The sequence below is a fragment of the Pseudoliparis swirei genome, chromosome 4, assembly GCF_029220125.1.
Source record: "Pseudoliparis swirei isolate HS2019 ecotype Mariana Trench chromosome 4, NWPU_hadal_v1, whole genome shotgun sequence".
Taxonomy (NCBI): Eukaryota; Metazoa; Chordata; class Actinopteri; order Perciformes; family Liparidae; genus Pseudoliparis; species Pseudoliparis swirei.
Window position 1 is genome coordinate 19,734,532 of NC_079391.1, and position 7,291 is coordinate 19,741,822.

Genomic DNA, 7,291 nt, shown 5'->3' on the forward strand with positions numbered 1-7,291 from the left:
CAGAGAACAATACTGCGGTCCACTCAGCATTACGCGCAGTCCGTCAGCGACCTCTCTTCACCGCCTGTCCAGCCAGTGCGTCTCCTCCGCTACATCATATTTAAATACGTAGGCTACGCGTGTATGTGTGCGACGGCTTACGATGCCCGACGTAGAACTACAAGGACGCCGTTTTGTACCCCTACATTCGGGATGTTACATTTCCGCCCAGGACCGGTGCCGACTGGATTTGGATTTGGTTTCTCCACCCGGTTCCGAACCGCAGCTCTGCGTCCTTCAACGCGGTGTTATGACGCCCCTCCTCTTCCTCCTCCCATCCACTGACCAGAAACGAGGGAGTCGTAATCTCTCTGTGAGTGCAGCCAACACAACAGAAACAGACCGTGAACACAGAACTACCCAGAAGGTCTGGGTGTAACAGTAAGAAGTGTGAGAGGCTGACCTGATTTTTCTAACAGGAGAGCGACGCGTTTTCAGAATGACGAAGAGAGAAGGGAGAGAAAAGGTCCATTGTGGTACCTTTATTCCCCATTATCAACACAAGTGCCTATTATGGCTTAATTATCAGTCAGTGGTTTCACCAAATACTCCCTGTATTCTTTTAATTACAGAATGGGTGGTTTAAAAAAATTTCTTTTTCCAATAACTGCTTCCTAAATACCTAGAATAACATCAAGGGATTTTTTTTCCCTCCATGAGTCAATATTTATATGTGTCTATGTTTTTGCCTCGTCTCTAAGATTTGCATTGAGCTATATTATATATGTCATGCCACAGTGCAAAAAAGTATCTCTCTCTTCAGGCAACCTGTTTCTGGCTGGATGCTTCATTTACGCACTATTCATGTATTTGAATACATGTTTTGCAATTTGAACAATGAATACTGCAGGACGTCGTCATTTTTAGTGACAAATACAAATGTAAAGAACCCCCCTTCAATGTTTTGCTGATGATGCTTTCGGGGGGTCTCACGTGTTAATCAAGACTCCCGTGCACCCTCACCACCCCTCTGAGACCCATCGTATTTCACATATTGCCCCCAGTGCACGTTCATTATGGTAGTTTTAGTTTAGGTAATCTTTCTTCCTATCTTCATGGATGGCTGAGTGTACTCAGATGGCTTCAGGGTGGTTAACAATGCAACACTTGCCACATAAGAGCTCTATAACGCACATCAGCAGCATGTATTGTACAGCTGTTCTACATGAGAACACTCAAGGTGTGTTATCATTGTGGACAAATGCTCAGGGACCTTTAAATATACACCATATGCCTCTGTGTTTTGATGTACGGTGCATGGTACAAACCTCTTCCTTGGAGGAATTAAATGATGAGAAGGTGGTTTGTAGCTTTTTAAATGGCATAATTGTACAATATACTTCCGTTATGTTCCCCCATCATCAACTGTTCTATTGTCTTCCGTTTTATTTGAACAAAGCAAATGTTTTCGAATGTATTATTTTTGTTTTTCCTTTAATGAAATTAAAAAGTGTTTACTTTGAGCACCAATCTGTATGTTTTCTTCTCTTTTTTTTATTACACATATCCGAGGGTCGGTCTGCTTTGCAGCAGCTCGGGGTTCATCCACCCTGAAGTTTGTCATGCAGAAGAGATGAAAATGACAGCAGAGTGGCAGGCCAGAGCGCCACAGAGACAGCAGTCAAAAGAAAGAAAGAAATCAAATAACACAGGGTAAAAATCCTCTATCATAACCGTGAAAGAAGAGAGAGCTCAGTGCCAAGGTCACTCACCACTCAGCCCGTTGCTTTTGGCTTACGATGTTCCTCGGACCGTTCAGATGGTCTATCAGGACCAATTCAATAGCATCTGCAGCAGCACAATCTATCAGGCAAACTGTGGACTCAGCAGGGGGAGAGTCCATTTCTCATGGAGTCACTCAGAGTACCCGAGGTGATTTAAGATCAACCGTGGTGCCTGCTGATGCAGTGCAAGCCAACTGAAGACATTATTTTAGGATGCCTCTTAATCACAAGGTCCACCGAGAGAGGAATGCATTCATGAGTTTATGCTGTAACAAACAAATAAATTACCAGAACACAATGGCACATGATGTTTATATTTGATGCAAAAACTTTTGTTCTCAGAGACATGTGTTCATATATATATATATTTTTCCGTCTTCTCCGTGTCTGTTGAATATAGGAGCTCAAGAGTGTGACACTAAAAACATGTCGTGAAAATAGATTTATTTTTACTACTTTTATTTTCTTCTTCTGGCCAATTGTGTTTATCTCCAAAATACTAATAACGATATCCGTGAAAAAAAGAAAAATAATAAAACAAAGAAAGAAAGGGAACGTAAACGCTTGTGAATTGTTTTCAGTAAATTTGTCATTTCTATAATAAATGTTGAAAGTCAAAAAAATATTTTAATGCTTGCGAGTAGTATTATATTGACATATATGCGCGTATACGTACGTGCACGCGCGCAGCTTCACATGCACTCTCATGCACGCATAATTATGTCAATATTATGCATAATAAAAATAAAAAAATTACATTAAAAATATTATTAAAAATATTAAATATTATCAAAAATTAAAATTTATAAAATAAAAGAATTCCCTGTAAACAGGAGCTCATGTTTGTACCATATAGACCTTTATAAAACCCTACACTGTGTCTTTATTAATACAATGTGTTTATCGATGAGTAATGGACTGTAAAAGGGGGGGTGTTGGGTAGGATGTCACGCAAACACATGCACTAGCTTTGGAGGGCGTGTCAAACGTGCATGCGCGGCACTGGGAGCGATACTGAAATGTGTATTGGGGTAGACTGCACAGGGAGCGATACTGAAATGTGTATTGGGGTAGGCGGCACTGGGATCGATACTGAAATGTTGGAGGGGGGCGTGGCCCCGGACACATGCACTAAAGCAAGGATGTTATTGGGAGCGTTCTAGTTGGGGGTGGGGTCAGGTAGGGGCGGTCTTATACCGATAGGCGTATATATATAGAGAGAGCGTTTGGGGCAAGGGTCAGTCTCCAACAGTCTGGTCACTGGAGTGTACCCTGTAGTGACTGCTATTGTTACGGCTGTTGCTATTGCTATCTGCTAACTCTCCTGCTGCTGCTGTTTGTGGGTGTGTTGGATATCTGTCCCACCCCACCCCCTCCTAGGATTATTTTTTTCTTCTTTTTTATTTATTTTTTATTTTTTAAATATTTTGTTGTTGTTGAGCTATCTACATACAGCCATTATGTCTGACATCGACAACCCCAACAACAACAACAACAATGACAACAACAACAACAACGATAAAGACAAACCGGCTGGTTCTATAGGTACGTTGGGGTCCTGTAGTCCTAATAATAATATAGATAAGCCAATCAGGGTCACTGCAGCAGTGTATACAAATGTGGATACAGACATACCAGTGCGGCGTACCTCTGTTGATGGCCCCAGCGTAGATGTTGAGCACCTAGGGATCTATGGGTATGTTTACAAGGTTACCTATGCTAACGGTACTGTGGGGCTAATGAGCAAACATATGGGGCGTACCAGATCCCAGGGCTACGAGAAGAGCATGTTATTGTCTGTTAGTGACTGGAGACAGTGTCGTTCAGTAATCGGAGGGTCATTTGAACCGGATAAACTGTCTGATGAGATGACCACAGTCCACTGGTATAGTGAAACAGGTACTCAAATATATCATATAGATACAGGTGCCCTACCCCGATCACCGCTAGGGTTTCTACTTGTTAGTAGTTGTATGAACCGTGAACATATGATGGTGCGTAGAGGGGTGTCTGGTTATGGTCCGACAACCCAGCAGATCAATAGTAGCGAGTATGATAAATGGTTTCAGACAACCTTCTTTGTCCAATGGTGTGATTGGCAGGCCATTCAGGGTCTGTTCAGCCAGGTTGACAAAGCGATCAGTGCAGACAAAGTCTATGAGACTTACGGCTCTCTTAGAAAACGTCTTGTCTACGATGATGCGCCAATTGGTATGCACATTGGTGTCTCTGCTATCATGCGGACACGGATCTGATAAAGTCGACGCTACCAGGGCTTCTAAACGTGGGAAATCAAGGTGGGTTTCAACATGTGTATTTTTTGTTGTTGTTGTTGTTGTTGTTGTTGTTGATATGTCAATGTGTTTAAATTTGATGCATAATTGACACAAAGTTTTTTTTATTTTATTTTTTCAGACGCTGAAAACACTGATGCCAACCATTCATGGGCCGATACTGACAATACGGACGCCGAGGTCACCTGCACTGTTGACCCTGTAGCATATTTTATGGCCGGACATGCTATGTCCTTACAGCATCATCAGGACACTTGGGAGACCGTTGCAATGAATACCCGAGGGCTTGACATCATAGGTCCTCCCGACTCCCCTAAAAAAGAACACCCGTGTTTCACAGAATGTGTTAAAACGGGTGTTTTACGTCTGCTGTCTACCGCCATACAATACTACAAGGAGAAAAAAATGTTACGGTTGTTATACTGCTCATCCCAGTCAGATCCACCACCCCTGCCTATGGCCTATACCAGAAGATTTCTACACTGAGCACTATGAGGAGTTGATGTATACCTTGTGGACCGACGATTTCATACCAACAGTGCAAATGTATGTGGCACTCTATGGTATTGAAACAACGGCTGATCGGGTCCATGGAGCTGCTGCCATGATATGCCATAATCTGCTTACCGTTGATAATGTGACCACTGTGCTTGAAAACATTGATGACCCTATGCCAGCTGCGTATGAGCCCCCAGGGTACAATTGGTCCCGCCGGCTTAAGAAACTACGTGATAGGTGGCTAAGGTCTGTACATAGGCCACCCTATAACCGTTGAGTATGCTATTGTTTCTTCTTATGGTATCAAACATGTGTTTATCCCTATCGACAAATACGATGATGTGGTGTTTATGTACGGGTGGATGCAATAAAACAGTTTGTTACAGATACTGCTGTGATCATTTCTAACAAACCTTCATCATGGATAGGACACTACAGACGATTTATTACGATCCAGCTCATCCGGGGGGCTTAGGTAGTGTAGCAAAACTACGTAATGCAGTCAGAGAGCAAACAGGCATTATGCCACAATTATCCAAGGTCAACAATTTTTTATTAGAACAAGATGTTTATACCCTCCATGCCAAAGCGGCTATAAACTTCCCTAGGAATAGGGTCCTGGTGAGGGGTATAGACCACCAGTTTCAGGCCGATCTTGTAGATATGATCGAATATTCAGAGGAAAACGATAAAGTGCGATACCTGTTGATGTGTATAGATGTCTTTTCTAAATACGCATGGGTGAGATGTCTATCTAACAAATCAGCCGCCTCTGTGACAACCGCCTTTAAAGACATTTTGAACGAGGGACGCATCCCTGTGAAGCTGCAGACAGATGAGGGGACAGAATTTTATAACAAAAAATGTCAGCAGTTAATGGATCAGTATAAAATCAAGCATTTTTCATCATCAAACGAGACAAAGGCTAGCATCATAGAACGTTTTAACAGAACCTTCAAGACCCGCATGTGGAGGTATTTAACGTCTGTTAACTCACGCCGATATGTAGAGGTGGTTCAGGATCTTGTTAAAGCCTATAATAACTCTCACCATAGGTCTATAAATATGACACCAAGTACTGTAGATAAAAACAATGAAAAAATAGTATTCATGCATCTGTACAAGTTGAAACCTCAGAAACCCCTGGTTTTTAAATATAGCAAGGGAGACAACGTGAGAATCTCAAAACTCCGTGGAGTGTTTAGGAAAGGTTATAAGCAGACATTCACAGATGAGCATTTCATCATATCAGAGTGTCTATCCAGGGAACCGCCTGTTTATAAACTAACCGATAGTGCCAACGATCCTGTGAAGGGCACCTTTTATGAGGGAGAACTACACAAGGTCATTATAGGTAAAAACAAGACGTTTAAAATAGAAAGCGTATTGGCCAGAAAAAAACATCATGGTAAAAATATGGTGTTTGTAAAGTGGCTAGGGTGGCCCCAGAAGTTTAACACGTGGATCCCTGAAAAAGACATGGTTCCTGTATAGAAAAAGGTAGGCCCCATCGTTCAAAAGGTCACACACTTGAGCACCTTTCATCAGACAACATCGGTACAGTATAGCTATGGATAAGAACGGTTTCTATGTTACACTTCCTAGTAACGCTTCCCACCTGGTATATCCGAATAATAAGATATGGAATTACAGAACCAAATTAGCAAAAACTATCGTCTTGAGCGAGCCACACGAGGTTGGATTGATTGAGATTCAATATCCCAAAATGTGGAACAGCTTCAACGATAGCGACGCCAGCATTCAAATATCCGACGATATAGCAATGGGGGGCCGGTCTTTTATCGTCATGACAGTGGGCTATTATGGGTCTATAGAGGAGCTGGTTTACGAGTTTAACGTCCGTATCAGAGCCTTAAACAAAAAGCCTTACAAGGAATACATGTACTATGATAGCTTTAAAAATAGGGTCTACATCAGTGGCATGGCAAATAGGGACATTGTCATAAAGGGCCGTCTGGCTGAGATTCTAGGATTCGTTCCTGGAACTGGTTTTCCCACAGATGTGGACCCTCTACACCGAAATTACGCCCCACATGCTGCCGATATTCATGGGGGCTGTTATAACATATATGTATATAGTGATATTGTAGACTATCAACTGGTTGGCGATAGCCATGTACCACTCCTGAGATGTATAAATGTGTCTGACGAGGTGCGACGTATACCCACTCTAACTTTTGACAAGCCGCACTACACGTCGCTCTCCAAAAACGTGTTTGATGACATTGAGTTAGCTTTAAAAGACGATCAAAACAGGTATATACCTTTTTTATACGGTAAAGTGATTGTAAAGCTACATTTTAGACCCATAAAACAGTATTTCTAAAACTATTGAATGATGGGTCGAACCCCCTACGTTCGAGACGAAGGCCGTTATATGACATACTACATGAATCAGGCTGGTGGGGACCTACCTGGTTTTATAGGGGCAAGCACCCAGTATGGAAACGGATTGGGTGGTATGTTTCGAAGTCTTTTCAGAATGGCCATACCTCTTTTAAAAAGAGGATTTAACATTGCTAAACCACACCTAAGGACAGCGGCATCTAATATCATGGGTGATGTTGTCTCGAAATTTACTAAACATACCATGGAGGATAAGCAGGAGGGGCATGGTATGTTAGTGCATATGCGGCGCCCACTGAAACGACCACCAGTGAATAGGGGGCGTTCCCGTACAACAAATAAAAGACGTAAAACAGGTGGTAGAACCAC